The sequence below is a fragment of the Oryctolagus cuniculus genome, chromosome 8 (genome assembly GCF_964237555.1).
Source record: "Oryctolagus cuniculus chromosome 8, mOryCun1.1, whole genome shotgun sequence".
Lineage (NCBI taxonomy): Eukaryota > Metazoa > Chordata > Mammalia > Lagomorpha > Leporidae > Oryctolagus > Oryctolagus cuniculus.
In genome coordinates, this window is record NC_091439.1 from 107273291 (window position 1) to 107281649 (window position 8359).

The 8359-nt window shown below is 44.4% G+C and overlaps 1 pseudogene; it reads left to right on the forward strand.

Moving 5' to 3' along the window:
* The first annotated feature begins 1174 nt into the window (after positions 1-1174).
* LOC127483129 (BOS complex subunit TMEM147 pseudogene) lies at positions 1175-2863 on the forward strand (annotated as a pseudogene).
* Positions 2864-8359: the final 5496 nt, after the last annotated feature.

An 8359-nucleotide genomic window follows, 5' to 3' on the forward strand; every position in this document is an offset into this window, starting at 1 on the left:
TATTCATTATAATAATACTGTATGATTCTAAGTACCTCAGACAGAAACAGATTTGGGAAAAAACACAACAGATTTTTGGGAAGCATATGGCTCAACTCCTGAAAGTACAGGGCTTTGATGAACTTTAGAGCAACCCAATAACAACAAGTGTTCAGTCAATAGTGGGAACCCCTCCGTGTCCTATACAGAAGGCACAGGAAGCATCATTCCATCTGGCAAATCCATTTTAAAGCCCTTACTTTATTTATACCAACAGGGGCACCATGAGCTTCCCAGGACACTGTGACCGATGGCTGACCCCTCTCTCCAACCCTCCGCTGACTGCCCTGTGTAAGTGTCCAAGGACTTTTGTAACAAATCTCCACACACTGGGACTCCTGAGACAACAGAAGATTTCCCCTCACCATTCTAGAGGCTGGAATTCCAGAGTCAAGAGGTCACTGGGCTCTGCTCCCTCCACAGCTCTAGGACAGAATCCTTCCCTGCCTCTTCTTGTCCTGGATTCCATGCGGTCACATCTGCTAAGACCCTGCTCCTAGACACTCACACTCTTAAGTTACTGGTGGACATGAGATTTTGGCAAACATTAATTAACTGGCACACCGCACTTTGATAAGCCCTCACCTGTAGGCCTCTTCCAGCAGTCCCCTTCCCTCATTCTCTGACGTGGGGCATTGTCACATCCTTTAATACCCAGCTAAACTGTCATCTCCTCTTACTACCTTCATTGCCTCATTAACGTAATCCATTACCTGATTCCAACAGTGCCTGTTTTCCACATGGGTTTCTACCATCAAACCCATTGCAACAATGCTTTACTGAGGAGCTGTGAATACCCACACTGGGTCAGTGGCTGAGAACACAATTGTAGCTACAATGAAGGTCTCTGTCTACCAGGTCTACAGTAAGCACTCAACAAACACATTTTAATGGATTAAAGAGCACAAACATTTCAGACAGCAAAGCAAATAATGGGCAGGTTGAGGCAGATGGAGATCCAAAGATAGGGATTTTTACCTAGAAAAACATTTAAGTCCAGTGGGTGCCAGGCCCAAGATCCCAGGACAGCACCAACAAAGACAAAACCTGCACCTGGAGGCACAGCCTTGTGTGCAGCAGCTTTCTGGAAATGCATTCAGGCTGGGGTCACCCCCTCTTTGTGCAGCTATGCAAAATGCTGTTCTTGGACACTCTCTTTCCCACCTGAGAAGGCAGCATCTGTGACTTCACAGGGGCTCATGTAGGCCAGCCCAGGTGTAGACCTGATAGACCATAACCTTGTTGTGTCCATGTCCAGGAACGACAATCAGGGAAAATATAAGTGCCCTGGAGTGGGCCACTGCTGAGCTCATATGCCCGGCTGCATCCCTATCTGAACCCCAGGAATTGAGTTTGATCAGAAACACATCCACATGGGCCTTGACTGTGGCATCAGCCTGGTCTATTACATCACCACACCTGCCCAGATCTGGATGATAACATGTCTGACCTGTACAGTATCTTCTGGCCAACCTTCCTCCTATGCTCCTTAGTGTCTACAAGGCCTGTGTCATGTCCACCTCTGTCCACTGGGCAGCTGACAGCACTGCTGGCCTGAGCAGTGTTGACAGGGCTGCTGACCCTCCGTACCTTGTCCTTGTGTGTAATTATTGTCAGTGTGCACTCCCAGGCTTGGTGTCCTGGACTTTGAGATATCTTCTCCCTGTTTCCAGTCTTAGTGAAGTAAACAGTACTTGGGAGAGGAAGAGAAATAAATAGAACTACAATAAGGAGATGCATGGCCTGTTCCTAAAGTGATCAAGGAGAAGTCCATCACTGGAAAATCAGCCTACCTATTTTTTTAGCTCTTTTTAAAAATTTGGAGGCATTAAGAGAGATGGAGAGAGAGCTCCCACCCATTGTTTCAGTCTCAAACACACTCAGTGGCTGGGGTTGAAACTGAGGGCTGGGAACCCAAACCAGGTCTCCCATATGAGTGACTGTAACCCATTAACTTGAGCCATCACAGCCATCTCTCAAGGTCCACACTAGTAGAAAGCTTGATTCAGGAGCCACACACCAAACCCAGATATTCCAAGGTAGGATAGAAGTATCTTAATTGGATCCAATCACTAGGCTAAGTGCCCACCCCTACCTGGTTTCTAAGGTGTCTTGCAACTCTGAGATTTATTTCATGCTCTGATAAATTGAAGGATGAAGAGATGAGGTTTCTTAATTTTGACTTCTTTCTGACACAGATTTGAACAACCTTATTGAATACTTATGTAGGCATGCTGAACACTTCATCCCTGTCAAGAGCTAATTAAATCTCACAATAGTTGACACAAAGCAAGCAGAAGGGTGAAAGAAACTCCTGGCAATTCACCAAAGGATCTGGCTTCCCTTTTCCCTGGACATACAGAGAATTTACATGTCCCAGTGTCCCTCACAGCCACTGGAAGCGATGAGCATGCCCCCAGCCTGGCCCATGCAAACATTCGGGGTGGGCTCTTCCATTCTCCTTTCCCCTCCCGGCCTGCTGGAATGAAGGCAACCCCCAACACATGCATTGTCAAGTGGAGATTGTTGCTTGTGGAAGCCAAAAAAATATTAGCTATTGCTTCTAAAGCTCAACCCCACCTGATAAAATCTTATTTCTTAGTATTTAATGTCTCTTAAGGAGAAGTTAATTAAACTAATTAATCTAAATTAATTGCATTTGATTAATTTAATTTTTCCCCTTAGGGAGAAATATTGGAGAAGTACTGCTCTGAAGTCATCTGGAAAGCTACAGATTGAATACAGCAGGACCTCTGTCAGCCTGGATATCCAAATGACCAACTGGAGGAGAGATGTCATGGTCATCTCCAAGCTTCAAGAGTAGAAACCTGATTTCTGTTGAATCTGAGCCTTTATTTGGTTCAACTGATGTAACTGATACAGCACTTAGCCCACTCTAAGTATTATAACTGCTCTCTTATCTATTTTACACATGGGGAAAACTGAGCTCAACGAACATAAGCCCAAGGTCAAGACTGCTGGTAAACAGAGCAGAGATTTGAAACCTGTCTGACCCAATAACCTGAGCTGTTGATCCTTACACTCATGTGGCCCAGTGCTTCTCCAGCTGTCAGAAGCTATGTATTTCCAGTGTATGCGCTCACTGCCAATCCGACCTACTGGAGGATGTGGAATACAATCTCTACTTTGAGGACTAAAGTTATATACCGTTATACCATTTTTAGATACAGTGTTTTTATATAACCAAAGTTGCTAAATCCTTCTCATAAAACATAATTTTAATTGAGGCTTGCAAAGTTGAGCTACAGGAAACTCCATGTAATCAAATGTATACAGTAACAAGAAGTGAAAGGTACCATTTGGAAATAAGTTAATATTTCTTTTGATAGACACAAAAACAGGATGTATCAAATATGAAAGAAACCTATAAAAATTCAAGTACAGATGAACAATCATCAAAGGGCCATGGAATTTGGTTTCATGTGCACTAGAGAACACCAAAATTTTCCCAGTTGAAAATGCAAAGTCAGGCTGAGGATATTGTGAGAGATCTTATCAGAAAGTATTTCCAAGCTTTTGCTCTTCTATTTATTTTACCGTGTAAGAATCTACTCCACACAACGACAGGCTTTGTCCTAAAGTGGCAAATGTATGGTTTTCCCATAGAAATTGCATAGGATGTGGAAAAGAATTAACTTGCATTGCTCTCCCCCCTCCCCCCGAAAAAAGAAAGCATTACCAATTCACAAAGAAGCCTTAAGAAGCTTTTCATCGCTCTCAGGGAAGGTGCACACATCTTTAATGGAATGTAAGTCTTAGCAATGCTGTATAGAAAAAGATAGTAATAAAAAAATTGGCTAACAAAGTCTTCTGTAGGGATAGACAGAGGAGTGTTGTTGAAATTCTTCCTAATTCCCTCTATGAGTTTCATTGTTCCTCCTCTTCTGATGGTCTTTGGATACACAATTGAACAGTGCTCTCCCGAGAACTTTCTTCGTTTTTTGCTTCATTTTCTTCCATTGCCACTTAAATGAGTTAATTTGCTGCTCTAAAACTTAAATGCATAACATTCCAAGCTGAAGTACAGCAAGGGGGGGGGGGGCGGAGTAGGAACTATTGTATGCTAGATGGAGATTATGGGCTGTTTTAGATTAAGGCTGGAGGAGGAAGGAATACTCGTCTTTTATTCTTACATGGTTTAAAAGGTGTTACTGCTTGGAAGGCATTTCCAGGTGCAAAATTAACATCATAGAGAATCACCAGGTTCGCAGTAGATGCCAATGCTTCTGCATGCTGTGAGTAGCCCTACCTTTTAGCATTGAAGAGATAAAACTCCACGTTAAATTTTCCAATTATTACCTGTCTGGTACGCTGGCAACAGGACCATATCAAGTATTTGAGTCTGACTTGGGAAACATAATTACCGTTCGAAAAATAGTAGAGAACACATTCCTATCACATCCTTCGTGGCAGTTTATATGCTAAAAAGAAAAACGCTTAGGGCCTAATTCAGAAGAGCTTTACGCTTCATTTACATTTTTTCTGTGCAGTTTACTTGGAAAAGAACATAATGCATGTTTTTCAGGTAAAATATGCCATTTTGGGATTCATTCAGCTTGCTTTGCACCGCATTCATTGAGGGCCAGCCATTCTTCTCCACACTCCTAAAGGGCACTGGCAAGTGGGTTAGGTGGAAAGCCCTCAATATTAACTAGAAGAAATGCTAAAAAGCGTTGTACTGATTATTTAGAAAATGTACAGCATCTCAAGCAGTCAAGTCTTAGAAAGCGCCATTGTGCATTTACTATGCAGACTGCTTCCCAAGTCCTGTGTATAGGATATTGAACAAATTACAAGACCCCACAATGTTTCTGAGGCCTGCTCAGCATCCACAATGAGATGCTCACCATTTCCCCACCAATCCCTGTCCTTTCACCCGGTGCAGTGTTTCTCAAAACAAACTCTAGTAAACATCAGAATCGACTGGGACTCATGTTAGAAATACGAGTTCGTGGCCGGCGCAGCAGCTCACTAGGCTAATCCTCTGCCTGCAGTGCCGGCACACCAGGTTCTAGTCCCAGTCGGGGCACCGGATTCTTTCCCGGTCACTTCTCTTCCTGTCCAGCTCTCTGCTGTGGCCTGGGAGTGCAGTGGAGGATGGCCCAAGTGCTTGGGCCCTGCACCTGCATGGGAGACCAGGAGAAGCACCTGGCTCCTGGCTACGGATCAGCGCGGTACGCTGGCCGCAGCGCGCCAGCCACAGCGGTCATTGGGGGGGTGAACCATTGGAAAAAGGAAGACCTTTCTCTCTGTCTCTCTCTCTCACCATCCACTCTGCTGTCAAAAAAAAAGAAAGAAAGAAATACAAGCTCTTGGGGCCAGCGTCGTGGCACAGAGGGAGTTGAACTATTGCTTGAGTAGCCGGCATCCCATGCTGGAGGACCACTTCGAGTCCTAGCTGCTCAACCTCCAATCCAGCTCCTTGCTAATGTGCCTGAGAAAGCAGCAGAGGATGGCCCAAGTGCTTGGGCCCCTGCCACCCACACTAGAGACCAGGATGGAGTTCTAGCCTCCTGCCTCAGCCTGGCTCATCCCTAACCATTAAAACCATTTAGGGGGCAGTGCTGTGGCATAGAGGATAAAGCTGTCGCCTGCAGTGCCAGCATCCCATACGGGCACCAGTTAAAGTCCTGGCTGCTCTACTTCCGATCCAGCTCTCTGCTATGGCCTGGGAGAGCAGTAGAAGATGGCCCAAGTCCTTGGGCCCCTGCACCTATGTGAGAGACCTGGAAGAAGCTCCTGGCTCCTGGCTTTGGATTGGCTCAGCTTCAGCCATTTCGGCCAACTGGGAAGTGAACCAGTGGACAGAAGGTCTCTCTCTCTCTCTCTCTCTCTCTCTTTCTGCCTCTCCTTCACTCTGTGTAACTCTGACTTTCAAATAAATAAATCTTAAAAATGAAAAAAGAAACTAGACACACGTTGTTCACAAAAATTTTTTAAAAAATAAAAAAGAAACCATTTGAGGAGTAAACCAGTAGATGGAGGAGTTTTTCTCTCTCTCTAACTCTTTCTTATGCTCTACAACATGGACATGGAGAACCACAATTTGAATTTTCCAAGCTATTTGCATGATTCCTCACCTCTCTCAATAATGACACACATTGGAACTAAAACCCTCGATGGACTTTATACCTCAACCATCAAAAGGGATTTCACTTCCTGGTAGAGACTGTGTGTTTTTTGGTAACCAACACTTTTTAAGCTAAGCTTACCAGTTGGTAGAGGCTTACTGTAGGGGAAGCCAAAGTGACATCTGAAAGAAACAGCAATCTGGTCTCAGGCCCAGAGGCATAACCCACAACAGTACAATCTCTGACAGTCTTTCTGTTGTCTTCCTAATTCCTGGGACTACTTTCTAGGCACTTGGTAATTACACACAGAAAAAGCCATGAACAGAAAGCATTTCTCCTGGTGCTCACAGATGCACTGGAAAATGAACATTACAGACCATCGACTGGTTATTGACTCTACACAAAATCAAAACTGCCGGCTCAATTTCCCTCCTCCACTGAATCCACTGACCACATTGGGGCTTTGGCATTGTGTTGACATCACTGTAGGCTGACAATCAGAGAAAACGTGGGACCCAGCATAACTTCTAAAAAGGAGTCAATTCTACCATTACAGATGTTACGCATTTAGTGAAAGAATGGTATAGGTCATGACTGGTTCAGTTAAATCTACTCCAGGTTAAAGCCTAAAACATAATACTTTGTTGATTGACAAAAGAAAACACTCAGGTAGTAGAAATCCCTGTGGCACCCACATCTGGTTTTCCCAGCACATAGGGATGCTATACTTGTATGCCCAAGTAACCAGAAATGCCGATGTGCTCTGCCAGGGCCAGCATCCAGGCGCTGGCATGCACTTCTCAGCATGGCTCACCACACCAGGACCAAAGAGGCACATGTTTCTAATGGTAAACATTCTTCATCATGTACCATTGTCACCCAGAAGAGTCACCGGATTGGCCAACATCTTTATAAGCAGGAAACAAAGTTTTCTTCTGTTATGCCACTGAGATAGGCAAGGTGTCAATAGAGCGTAGCTATGCTATCCTGATTAACACAGCTCTGTGCTATACTGCACTTCAAACAATCTACACACCGTCAGTATCCTGTGTCTCTTAACAAAAGAACATCTTAGAGCAATGTCTGGCAAAAAAATGTCAGGATGACCCAACAGCTCCTTCCCAACGAACAGCTCATTCCATGCTCTGGAGCACCATTCTTCTCCCAGGTGGCAAGGAAACAGTTTTAAACCTTTTCTGATCCAGCAACAGCTTTGGGGATCCAGTTCCAAAGGGATGATTTCAAGAATCAAATGAGATCATATATATGCAAGAGTGCTCTGTTTGTCCCATAGAGCTCTAGACTTAGGAATCAGCCTTGCCTAACAGCCAAGTCAGTTGGCACTTCAGTTTACAAAGACTTTTACAGCAAGCACTCCACCTCCCTGCCTTCCCTGGGAGGATTTTTGTTTTGATATCTATAAGAGAATGAAATTTGTGAATAAAAGAAGACCCACATCTCAGGAAATCAGAGTCACTGTTTAGTCTCTATTGTCCACATCCACAGTCGCACCTTTTCTCCAAGAAGGATCTATTGAGCACCTCATGGAATTGCAATAGAAAGGGGTACGGGAGGTAGGAGAACAGAAAAAGGCTTCCTCATGGGCCCCCAAGTTCATCGTGTTCATGCAATGAGCAGCGGCTGATACCCCTGGTGCTTCCACACAGACATGCTAGGGACAAGCATACTATCATTCCTATCGAGTGTCTTCTTTGGACAGAGCTGTCAGTGACCATAGGGTTTGGTTGGCATCTTTATGATTCAATTCCTTCCTGGTAAAGGTCTTTGAATAAGCTTGTTTTTCTTTTGAGAAATGGTAGAGATTAATTAAGCAATGATGCCTGGGTAAGGAAAGGTTAACAGAAATATTAAGATCCTGAACTTGGAGAGAGAGACTTTGTTATGCTTCTGAGGGAGAAAGCATTGCACTGTTTTCTTCTATGTCAAATTGCCCGAAATGGATGCTGTTTCCCAAGTTTAATGAGGACCCTATTTCTTCTCAGCCCTTACAGTCTATTAATTACTGTGGTCAGTGCCTAGAGACGCCACAGCAACCGTTTGTAAGATGATAGGCGTCTGCGTGGTTGCGATGTAGGTTTTTGCCATCTAAAACTACCCACATGAAACAGCTGCCACAACCGTGAGTCCTAACAGAATGTTTTCTTTTCATTACCCAGCAGAAGGCTGCGCTCCTCACACTCCAGCCACCAGGGCAAGGGCTGCCTACA